Below are 12,331 nucleotides of genomic sequence, written 5' to 3' on the forward strand. Positions count from 1 at the left end.
ACTTAAACTAAAAAAGAGAAAAAAGTGAGAAAAGGGGTGTAAACAAACAAAAAATTAAATGCAAGAGTGGAGTGTAACTACAAGAAATGAGAGCAAGCAAATGAGAAAAATAGCTCACGCAAAAAAAATTCTATAAAAATTAAGTGAAAGATTATGAGAAAGTTTTACTTCCAAAACTGAATACTGCTACTACTAATAATATTAAAATAGTTGTTGGTCTTCTTAATAAAATAAATTTAAAATAATATTTCATTACTATTAAACATAATAATAAAACAAAATGTAGCATTCAAATATACATGCATTTTATCATGTAAATCAAGTCCGGATAACACAGTGTACAACCAGTAAACACTTTGCTATTAAAATAAGTAAATAGACAGGGTAGATGCCATATTTAATTTGAGGTACTGCAATAACTTAAATTCCCACTGGCTACATAGCTTGCGTTTACATACTTCTTTATCTATGGCTCTGGGAACAGTTGTTGTTTGTGGCAAAAGGGTGCCAATGTGCCTTCTGGGGAAGCCAGCTGTGCCATGTTTCCTCTCTCCAAGAGGACACATTAGAGGACTTTGGCGATGACATTTGTGACCCTGGACCACAAAACCAGTCTTAAATCGCTGGATTATATTTGTAGCAATAGCCAAAAATACATTGTATGGGTAAAAATTATCGATTTTTCTTTTATGCCAAAAATCATTAGGATATTAAGTAAAGATCATGTTCCATGAAGATAGTGTGTAAATTTACTTCTGTAAATATATTAAAATTTCATTTGATTAGTAATATGCATTGCTAAGAACTTCATTTGGACAACTTTAAAGGCGATTTTCTCAATATTTAGATTTTTTTTGCACCCTCAGATTCCAGATTTTCAAACAGTTGTATCTCAGCCAAATATTGTCCGATCCTAACAAACCATACATCACTGGAAAGCTTATTTATTCAGCTTTCAGTTGATGTATAAATCTCAATTTCGAAAAATTGACCCTTATGACTGCTTTTGTGGTCCAGGGTAACATTTGTGTGGTGAGGCTACATGCCTTTGGTGTAATACAGAGTGGCACTTTCACACTTTCAACTTTCAGTACGTGCATGCTTGAAAGAGTGACACTCACAAGTGAATACAGTGAAGCACTAAAGAGATCCTGGACACGTTCGACTCTGTATATTCACGTAGATTTAAACCATAAGGGAGAAGAGAGGCTTTCGGCAGGAGATTCAAACCAAGTAGGGCACAGATGCACAGAAAGCCCAGGCTCATGCAGCAGAGCTCGCTCAATCACTCACTAAAGCTGTCGTACGAGGACGGCGCTTGAGAGCTGCACTCAGCTAATCCCAGAGTCAGAGGCGTCACTCTTCAGAACAATAACTCAAGCCCTCATGCTAACAAACAATCATGTCTTTGAATTGGCTAATTCACATCAGAATGGGAAAACCAACATATCCTATGTACAAATAATATGCAAGCATTTCTACTGCACTGAATGCTTACAGAAACAAATCAAATGAGCCAAATGCCCAATTATCCGAATGACACACTGCATCTGCTAAAAAATGTACAAGACCTTGAGGAGTTGTTAAAAATAAAATTAGCCAGGCTGGATGCCATGTTTAATTTTGATGTACTATTATTAAAAAAACCAAAAGAATATATTTCTGATGTGCAGCAAAAGATAATTGAGCTTCACAAATTAGTGAAGTGGCTTTAAGAAAAGAGCTAGAGCAGTAAAAATTCCCATTTCCACCATCAGGGCAATAATTAAGAATTTCCAATCAACAGAAAATGTTATGAATCTGCCTGGAAGAGGACATGTGTCTATATCGTCCTAATGCACGGTGAGGAGGAGAGTTTGAGTGGCTAAAGACTCTCCAAGGATCACAGCTAGAGAATTGCAGAAAATAGTTGAGTCTCGGGGTCAGAAAACCTTAAAAAAAAAAAAAATTGTCAAACAGCACCTATATTACCACGTTGTTTGGGAGGGTTTCAAGAAAAATTCTCCAAGCTCATCCAAAAACAAACTCCAGCATATTCAGTTATCAGACACGACTGGAACTTCAAATGGGACTGGCTTCTATGGTCAGATGAAACTAAAAAAATATTTTTAGTTGCTTTTTTTTAATGCTTTTTAGCAGCAAACACTCAAGATAGGTTTGGTGAACACGGGGATAAAAAGTACCCCATGTGTACAATGAAATATACTGCTGTATTTTTGATGTTGTGGGCCTATATTTCTGCTGGGGGTCCTGGACATCTTGGTTAGACACATGGCATCATGGATTCTATCAAATGCCAACAGATAAAAAAAAAAAAAAGAAAAAAAAAAAAAAAAAGTGACTGACTTTGTTAGAAATCTTATAATAGGCCATGTTTGGATCTTCCAACCGGACAATAATCCAAACACAAAGATCAAAAACATAACAAAAATGGGTCACTGAGCACAAAACCAAGCTTCTGCTATGGCCATTCCAGTCCTCTGACCTGAACCCTGTAGAAAATGAGTGAGGTGAACTGAAGAGAAGAAGCACCAACATGGAGCTGTGAATCTGAAGGATCTGGAGTGAAGGAATGGTCTCTGATCTCTTGTCAGGTGTTCTCTAACCTCATCAGGCATTATAGGAGAAAATTTAGAGCTGTTAAACTGGCAAATGGAGGTTTCAAAAAGTATTTAATAAAAGGGTGCCGTTAATTGTGGCCAATGTGTATTTCATATTGATACATACAGCTTTCTTTGATCATATTTACAAAGGGTGCCAATAATTCTGACCACGACTAGGCATATGACTAAGGTTAAAGTTGTGATAAAAGCAACACCTGGGTAAAAGTCATCAGTAAACAATGTGATCAGTCTTTATATCCAGGAAACCTACTTTATCAATGGTCAAGGTTCATTAATTTCAGTAGTGCTTAATTATTGCGGTTTCATGTTTGCCAGCATTAAAACAATTCATCTGACCCCTCCTCCTCCCCAATCTCTCAGTTGGCCGGCCTCTCCTTGCAGTTGCTGTAGGCCAAGCCCTGCCTAGATACTGTGCTTTTGTCTGCTTCCCTCCTCTTTTGGCCTGACCTTTGACCTGCAGCTGGCTGCTCCCTTCCTGTTTCCTGTTTTCTATGATAAAACAGCCAAGCCAACTGGAGGAAGCAAGAGCGGTCTGCTCGTGCCCACGGCTGATTATCAAAGAGTCTAGAGTCCAGAAGCATCACATCTTTCAGTCTCCCTTTAGTTCCCCACTGACCTCCATTTATCCACACACACAAAAAAACACAAGGGCCAGTTTGCACTAATTTACACTAGTTAGCATTGCTCAACTAATGCACATTTCAAAAGCCAACTTCCCCATAACTTCTAACATTTCCCCAAACATTAGACCTGTAGTTGTCTAAGGAAGTGACTTTATCTGCCTCTGGACACTATTTATGTCTAAACACTGTGTTCATGAGAATATGCGAACAGGTCATGGATTCCGTGTTTCCTTCTCAACGCAGCCACCCTTTGACAAATTTAACTGTCCGGAACTGGCTTCACACCGGATCTCTGTCAGGAAGTGGTGGTGACAGCAGTCATACACCCAAGCAAACACACACACCCCTTTAAATAAAACATTCACACAAACAAATTGTGTTTACTGATCTAACGCTGTCTATTCCCATCCATTGTGTCATATGAGGTGACTTCACCTCATCCAGAGAAGCGGTCCTCTGGTGGGATGCAGGACTATTTTAATATGCAAATAATATAATTCAACTAAGCATATAATCATGACTGTGATAACAAAATAAATAGGCTTTAAAAGAGTGGAACAATATATCCTCATCCAAGTTACTCATCGATAGAAGCTATTCAAATTAAACGGACACTAACACGGACAGGTTATGTGGCATGCCATTATTTCCCAAATCAAAACCAGACTAAATATGCAAAGACACATTTAAAAAACAAATTTGTTGATTTCCATTTTCTACTTATTTTATGTTTTTACACACACTAGCTTCAAAAGTTTGGGGTTGGTAAGTTTTATGTTATTTATGTTAAAATGTAATTTAAGTCATTACTCCAAACTTTAGTGTCACATGATCCTTCAGAAATTATTCTAAATATCAAGAAACATTTCTTATTATCAAAGTCGAAAACAGTTGTGTTGTTGAATATTTTTGTGTAAATACTGGCCCCAAACTTTTGAATGGTAAAGTATGGTTTATGGTAATATTAATTACATGAAATGTAAAATTTTTGATTTTAAGGATACTGTAGTTTTATAACTAATTTCAGTATGGTGATGACGCCACGTGAAATTTGGGCTCTTAAAAATAAAGGTTCCAAAAGAGGGTTTTCACAGCGATGCTGGCATAGAAGAACCTGTTTTGGTTCTCCAAAGAACCTTTCAATGAACAGTTCTTAAAAAAAAAAACATTTTTGAAGAACATTTTAATAATCTAAAGAACCTTTTTCCACTGCAAAGAACCTTTTGTGGAATGAAATAATGCCAATAAAGAACCATTATTTTTAAGAGTGTTGAAGCAAGAGTCAGTGGGGTCCAACAAGTTTGGAATGACATGACGGTGAGAAAATGATGACAGAATAATCATTTTCAGGTGAACTTTCTCTTTAAAAGAGCAGTATTTTAGAGGAAGAACTAAAAAAACAGACTGAATTAACCCTTGACTAGGAAACAAGAGAAGTGTAACTTTGGAAGCGAAAGAGATGGCAAAGCATGCCTTTTTTCTGCCATGTCTTCAGACAGAAGAGGAGAACAACACAGCAAGAGTATGAGAGCTGCATTATCAGTTAGAGTTCAGTCAGCCAGTGTGTTCAGTAGGCCATAAATAAATACAGTGTCCCACTGCTAGTGTGTGGCTCTCAATTGTGCTTAGCTGGGCTCGGCTAGGCTCTGTGTGGAGCGAGATGCAGGACGTAGTAACTCGAGCTGCAATACAATCCTCGGACGTGTTAACCGTGTTTCCATCCGAAACGCTCTCCATGTGCGCTAACTCATGAAAAACAGACAAAACTATCTCTTTGACAGAAGTTTAGATGTGATTATAACTTTGTTCATGACACTGAAGCATTGGCTGCTCAGCTCCATTGCTTGCAGGCTTGTTGGTTCCTGTGATCCCTTGAGAACCATATATCTCACTAAACAATGAATGATTAATACAAAGAAAGCTTAATTAACACCCCACTGATGTGAGCCTTGAGCTACACCACCAGCATGACATTTTAAGACTTTGGACCAAAGGCGCTTACTATAAAAAAAAAAAAAAATTGGCTTGTTTGATAGCATCTTTTGATTGGGTTTGTTGCACTTGGGTTTCCTCTGATGAGTAGGAGGCACTAAATTTAAATTAGAGCTAAACCACAAAACACGGGTGAACACATCATTGGCTACAAGTTTATTTATTTTTTCACCAGCCTATAGATTTACTTACTGTCGGAAATATACACAAACAAAACAAAAACTAAAAGACAAAACTGGAAAACAAAAACAACCATTTAAAAACAAAATGCAAAACAAAACAAAAAAACACATTTAAAAACAAAACAAACATAAAAAACAACCAACAAAAACTTCAAGTATTTTTTATTTGCTGTGTAAAAGAAACAAAACTTTTTGGCATGTTAGGTCATCTGTAAATTCCCATTAATTTCCCTCTAGAAATCAATGGAAACTAGGTACTGTAGTAAACTTGAAATGTTCCCCCACAGTTGGGCAGGGCCTCCCCTGTCGATTGTATGCACGTAGTCTGAAATGTTTCCTCTGTTCTATTCCAGTTTTTCTGCTACATCTCATTTACACTGTCCAAGTTCAAAACAATTCACAGAAAGAAACATGCAGAAGGATGTTAAGACTTTAAATACGGAACATGAGTGACACGTCTTCACCACAACAAACGACAGTGCATCTTATGACAGAGCTGCGACTACAACAAAAAGGAAATTGTACTCTGTACGAGCTGACAAATTTCAGTTATGCCACACAACTGTAAAACGCCTTAACGTGATAAACACAGCAGATGCACAAGTATCAGACTTCACCTATCTGCTGTGCATTTCCCTATTGCTATAAATGCTCCTTTCATGCAGACCTGTAACATGCAGATAAGATGAAAAGATAACCAAACTAAATGGAGAGGAAACATGAGTTCGGAAAAGTCACGGTCCAAATATAGTGACCCAAATAAAAGTGTGGATGTGTAATCTCAGGACAACACAATTAGATAATACAACTACTATAATTCAGGATACAACATCGGTCAGAAAGCATATCCAAAATTAGTTTGCTTAATTGAAAACAGCTGCATGGCACACACCTAACCTCAGGCTACCTAAATTGAGAGCATATGCAATTTCAAAGAGATGGATATCAGAGCGCTATGCATTTCTTCATAAGGAAGCCCTGCAATGAAAGACAAATAGAGAAAATATGTGGTAGAAGATTCCAACAATATAACAGAGTTTCATTTTTGTGAGTGTCTAGCAGGGATCAAAGATTTAAGAGAGATGATGAGGCCGCTATCCTGCCTCTTATTGGTAAAGATACAGTTACATTTATAATTGCTCTGTAAAAATTTTACAGGTGAGATCCAGTCATTTCAAAAGGAACGTTAGGGAGTTTCATGTGAGAGGGAAAAAGGTCCCAGATTTTGCTTATGTTCAGTTGGTCATGTGAAATAGCTGCACTGACCAAGAGGAAGTTATTTGGTTTATAAAAAAAAGTAACTTTTGTGTGAGCGGTGCTTCATACATTGCTAAACTATTGACAATGGAGCTTTTTTTACAGCAAAATTTTGCTGAATTGTCACCAATGGCATACTAGAAAAGTGCGCAATACAAAAATTTCAGTATTGATGAAATTGTGTTTTTTTTAGTTCAGCCAATTAGGTATGACGTTACGCGTGAAAGCAAAGATAACATTTAAGTGTGCACTGTGCAGTATTGTATCAATTAACAATTCAGTCATGGATTTTAATAATAGATGACAGTAATTACAATCTTATTCAATGTGTTACAGAGACTGTCCTAGATTATATGCATGACTTAAAGAAAATTATGTGTGTCTTTATTCTTATTTGGATACATCAACTTCAACAAAGCAAGTTAAATGCTGTTATTTGCATGCTCAATTATAATGTATACATTCAGGAATATTAGGGATGGGCATTTTTGGAAATTTCTTATTTCGATCATCGATTGGTTTCAAAAACGATTAATCGAGTACTCGTGGGCGGGGCATGGTTGTAATTGAGATGATGAAAATATCTGAAGACTTATGAAAATGAATGTTAAAAATAAAAATGACATGAAAACATGAACATGATTAGATGTTAGATTATGATTATGATGCAGCAATGTTATTAAAAAAGAAGCATCTAAAAAAGAATGGCTGCCTGAGGTGAAGCTAACTTTATGCCAATAAACTGAAACCCGTTCTATAACCCTGATATTAATCAGATAACTTAGATACATAACAAACGTAACATTACAACTTGTATCTGCACAAAAGGATGCATATGCCAGTTCACATTCTATAAAGTTGTCATTATAATGCTTATGTCATTAATGTTTAAGGCTGATTTGTGCTATATTTTCATCAACATTATCAAGTGATTCCTAAAATAGCCTGAGTGTTTTCGAAGCCATACGAAATACGAAAACAATTTTAATTGAAATATGCCTACTGTTGAACAAATATGACGAAAAACATCATTGCTGCATTGATCAGTATTTTTGAAAAAGAAACATCTAAAAGGAATATGACGGTCTCAAATAACTCAGTCAATATCGGACATTGCATTTGAGCATGAAACTGGTAATATGCAGTGCATTCAGCATGTTAATAAATGTTAATATTCCAACGCATCCTATATTAGATGAATCAGATATGCATGTAGCTAACCCAGACATCAATACGTGACTTCAAAACCAAGCTTCTCTCTCTTCTCATGTTTATACTTTGAATAGCATGCTCTAAACAATCAGAGCTCAGGGTGCTGCTATAACAGGGCTTGCAAAATCGCTAGCCCAAAGTCCCGGGGCTATTGTGTTTTCCAGTCGGGCTACCAAAATGTATCACTGCCCTGCCCGACGGGCTACCTTAAATACAGGGCTCCCACGCAGTGTTCTCTCTAAGCTGAGCGCGCGACCGCACTCTTCTTCCACCGCGCCCGCGCAGAAGAAATAATGTGCCTCGCGCACACAAAAATACGTTGGGAAGCCATTTGATTGAATGCCGCCAGTAAAAGGGAAAGAAAAGCAATGCTCGGGCAAACCGCTATGGAGCTGATGTCACGACAGAGTTAGAACCGGTTTCATAGAAAGAGAACGATGCACCAAATGAGTCGCTGTACAAACTCAATACTTCAATGTTTGGGTGCGCTCAACACGAGAGACAACGCAAACACAATGACATGTGAAAAAAAACGTCCTCATGTATTAAAGAGTGGCTTGATTAAGTGCTGGAAATAGCGGAGGATGGGCAAAGAACGGTAATAAAGACATGTACAGTCACACACAAGAGTATTGTACAAACTGCGCTATAGAATAATTCATATGTTCATGTTTTTTTAATATATTTAACTTGCAGATCTCAGCTTAAGTTTTGCTTCAGTTTGTATTCTATTCTATTCCATCAGTTTAAATAGCTTGTTTTGATAATATATTATGTTAGGCTTGTATTATAGACTCAAAAACAAGGTCAATTATTTATCAGATTTTTGACTTTGAGTCTCTTGCTCATCAAGGCTGTATTCATTTCAAAAGCAGTGATGTATTGGAATATTATTGTAATTTCTAATATTGGTTTCCTATTTTAATACCTATACTTTAAAATAGCATTTATTCCTGTGATCAAAGCTGAATTTTCAGCATCATTCCTCCAGTCTTCAGTGTCCCATGATCCTTCAGAAATCATTCTAATATGCTGATTTATTATCAGTGTTGAAACTGTTGTGCTGCTTAATATTTGTTTGGAACTTGTTACTTTTTTCTTTGATTCTTTGATTAATAAAAAGTTTAAAAGAACAGCATTTATTCAAAATAGGAATATTTTCTAACAATAGAAGTCTTTACTATCAATTTGATCCATTTAACACATCCTTGCTGAATAAAGTTTAAAGAGTTTTAAAGGCCTTAGTTTTAAATATGTTAAATGGTATAAGAAATAACTTTTCAAATTGCCTTAAATAGATTTTTAAGAATTCTGCAGATACCTTGTAAATAGTAAAATAAAACTCTTTCCTTGATATTCGTTGATATTTGTGTATTGAAAATGTTTTTGATTGACGTTTATGGTCTTTATTTTATTTGGGCTAGTTAAATAAATTTTCGGGCTACCAAAATCTGAGGAGTACCTGCCCGAAGGGCTACCAGAGATTTAGAAATTTTGCGAGCCCTGTATAACCAATCAGAGTGGAGGAGAGAGCGTTCAGTGAACAGCCGAGCCGAGCGACAGAAAGATAGCGATGGCGGATAAAAAACAAAAGAGGAAAACGACTATGGAATGATAAGGCAAGAAGTAGGACCCGTGTAAATATCGGATCAGTTTTCCAGCGCTGGAGAGAACTCAAGGAGTAGAAGGCCTGCGATCGGACGCCAAGGTTGCTTTGTTTCTTCTTGATAGGGGAGTAACACCGTGTCTACACCGGACGCGGCGTGCCGCAACAGCTAAAGTCTGTCTAAGTCTGTTGTTTAAAACTCAAATCTGCGGTTTATTTATAAAAACAGCGCCTATTTGAAAATGTGCTTCGCCGATTTCGGAGACATGAGCTCCACGCGATCACCGGGCGAAGAGAGGATCCCGAAGAGAAGAGCATAACCTCGGCTTGTCCTTCTGACATTTGCCGCTGGCTCTGATGTCTCTGTAGTGGATAAACATAAGATATATTTTGTTTTGGGTAAATCTAACCGGTAATCTTTGGTCATTATCCTATTGTTCTAGTAATATGTTTAAATGAAAACGAAAAGAGGCAGTGGTGTTTGATATATTTCATCTGTAAATACAGTGAGGAAGATTGCAGCAGCCAAGGCGAGCTGACTGATGTTATCAAGTACGCTGCTCTTTGCAGAATTACCCGAATTATGTCGTTCCTCTGCGGGAACTCACACTGAGTCTAACTCGTGAAGTCCAAACTACCGAGGATGCAAGGCTGAAATTTGCGTACTTGGTATTAAGAAACGTGCGCAGACCTAACGTTACGTCACCAGACTATTTGCCTAATATTCTCGGTACTTTAGACCGCGATGGAAACGCAGACAGCAACAGGTCTGGGGGAAAAACATTTCCTGGGACATATTGTTCCAGGTAATTTCGGTGGAAAAGCGGCTTATGTTTCACAGAACTAATCGTTGTCCGGGTTGCGTAGGCTACATACGTATATGTGGGGCGGATCTATCAAAATAGGGGCAAGACCCTTTTGGGGTAGGGGCGTGTTTTGGTGATTTCAAATATAAACATTGGCTTCCAGAAATTGCCTACCCTGTCTTTAAGTATGCTTAAAATATTACTTTTCATATTTCTATGATATGCAAACTTACAGCACATATTCATCAGTTTACCTATTGTACGTTTGCAGCAAGTATTAATATCGAGGTAAAGAGGCTGAAGTCAAAATGTTGGTATCCTGTAAAATGTATGTAGGAAGCACTAGAGATGGAGAGAAGCTGTTTCAATGAGTGCATGAAGATCTATAACAGTCTTCAGTACTACTAAGGTGAAAGTGATTCTGTGAAGTTTAAATTGCCACAGACTGTCAGTGTATGAAGTGGCGGGTTTTGGCTAGCCTCAGCTATGCATGTTGAGGAGACCTAAGAGAAACAGGAAGGGGAAGTGAGTGTGTTAACAGGAAGATCGGTCTCTGTGTGGTGCAAAGTATGACTGGTGTGTCAGAGTTAATCATTAAATTATTCTCACTCAATAGGAACACCTCCACCCCCTCAGTAAAGCTCCAGCGTCTAAAGACACGGAAAAGCTTTGGATAAGATTCTCGAGAATTTGCCACCAAAGTGGCTCAAAAAGAGGCCCTTTCATGTGAATGCTCTTACGGTTACAAACGTCTAAATGTTCAGCTTGACAATTCTTTGCTAGTTTCAGAGAAGTGAAATAGTATGAACAACACGAAATAACAATACAGCCTGATACGAGAGGCCACTGTACTACGGGAAGTGAGATTATAAGAATGACGGAAATAAAGTATGAACATTTTTATTATGTTTACAATCAAGTCAGACTGCTGCGGTTCCTGAGGGAAAATGTACAGGACTTATGGGAATGTGTGGGACTTCAGCTTAAATTAAGAGTCCACTATTAAATCATATTGTAGGGTCATTCTAGTTCAAACGTAAGGCAAAAGCATTTCAAACACATTAAATTGGGTTCAAAGGATTAGCAGGCCCATTAAACGTTATTTTCATACTCAAAAGAATTGCTGAATATGATTTTCATATATGACATACATTGGAATCTATGGGCTGGAAGGCTGTGCTATGAAAATGAAACAACTGTCTTGTTTTTAGGTTATATAAAGGCAATGAAAACTGAGGCAGGAGAATATGAAGATGAATAACAAATGATATGAGGGTTTTAATGAAGGTTACACCAGGAAACTCTACAATCGACCTGCTACTTGTAAGGCCTTGGCTCAGTTACGCTCTTCCTCTTGTGACTGGTCCTATTTGCATTACACATTGCTCCTCAGTCCGCTCACACGAGCTCAGTGTTTGCAGGAGAAGCAGAAGAACCACTAAAGGAGGTAGAGCTTTTTCACATTTGGCTCCCAAACTCTGGAATATCCTTCCTGATAACGTTCGGTGTTCAGACACACTCTCTCTGTTTAAATCTAGATTAAAAGACACATCTCTTTAGCCAAGCATTCACATAATGCATTTTATAATCTTGTACTGCAGTTATATCTGATCAAATGTACATTATTATTATTCTTTAGCTTGGGTTGAACAAATCATTTTTGCTTAGATGGAACAGCAGCTACGCTAATTATGTCTCTATTTGTTTCTCTGTTTCTGTCTCGGGATTAACATCCCATGGTAACTAGGAATTACAGAAGCTTCAGTCTGGATCCAGCCCTTAAATGATCTGAGATGACCGAACACCTGAGAAAAGATAATGCCAACCCCTCAGAGGACCTCAGAGGATGCCAACTCTCAGACAACATACAGAATTACCAAATTTTGCCATAAGTTAAATATATTAAGGTTCTGCAATATATAAATATATCGTGGAAACTTAATTTCCTGTAGAGCTGCTTTGCAACGATTTGTATCGTAAAAAGCGCTATACAAATAAACTTGAACTTGAACCACAGGCCTGATATGAT

The 12,331-nt window shown here is 37.4% G+C and overlaps 1 protein-coding gene across 2 annotated transcripts in view; it reads right to left on the minus strand.

The window, feature by feature from the left end:
• The window catches only part of LOC306854432 (E3 ubiquitin-protein ligase CBL-like), a 35,631-nt gene that overhangs the window by 17,214 nt on the left and 6,086 nt on the right, over positions 1–12,331 (minus strand). The window lies entirely within an intron of this gene.

Source organism: Barbus barbus (assembly GCF_936440315.1).
Source record: "Barbus barbus genome assembly, chromosome: 34".
Taxonomy (NCBI): Eukaryota; Metazoa; Chordata; class Actinopteri; order Cypriniformes; family Cyprinidae; genus Barbus; species Barbus barbus.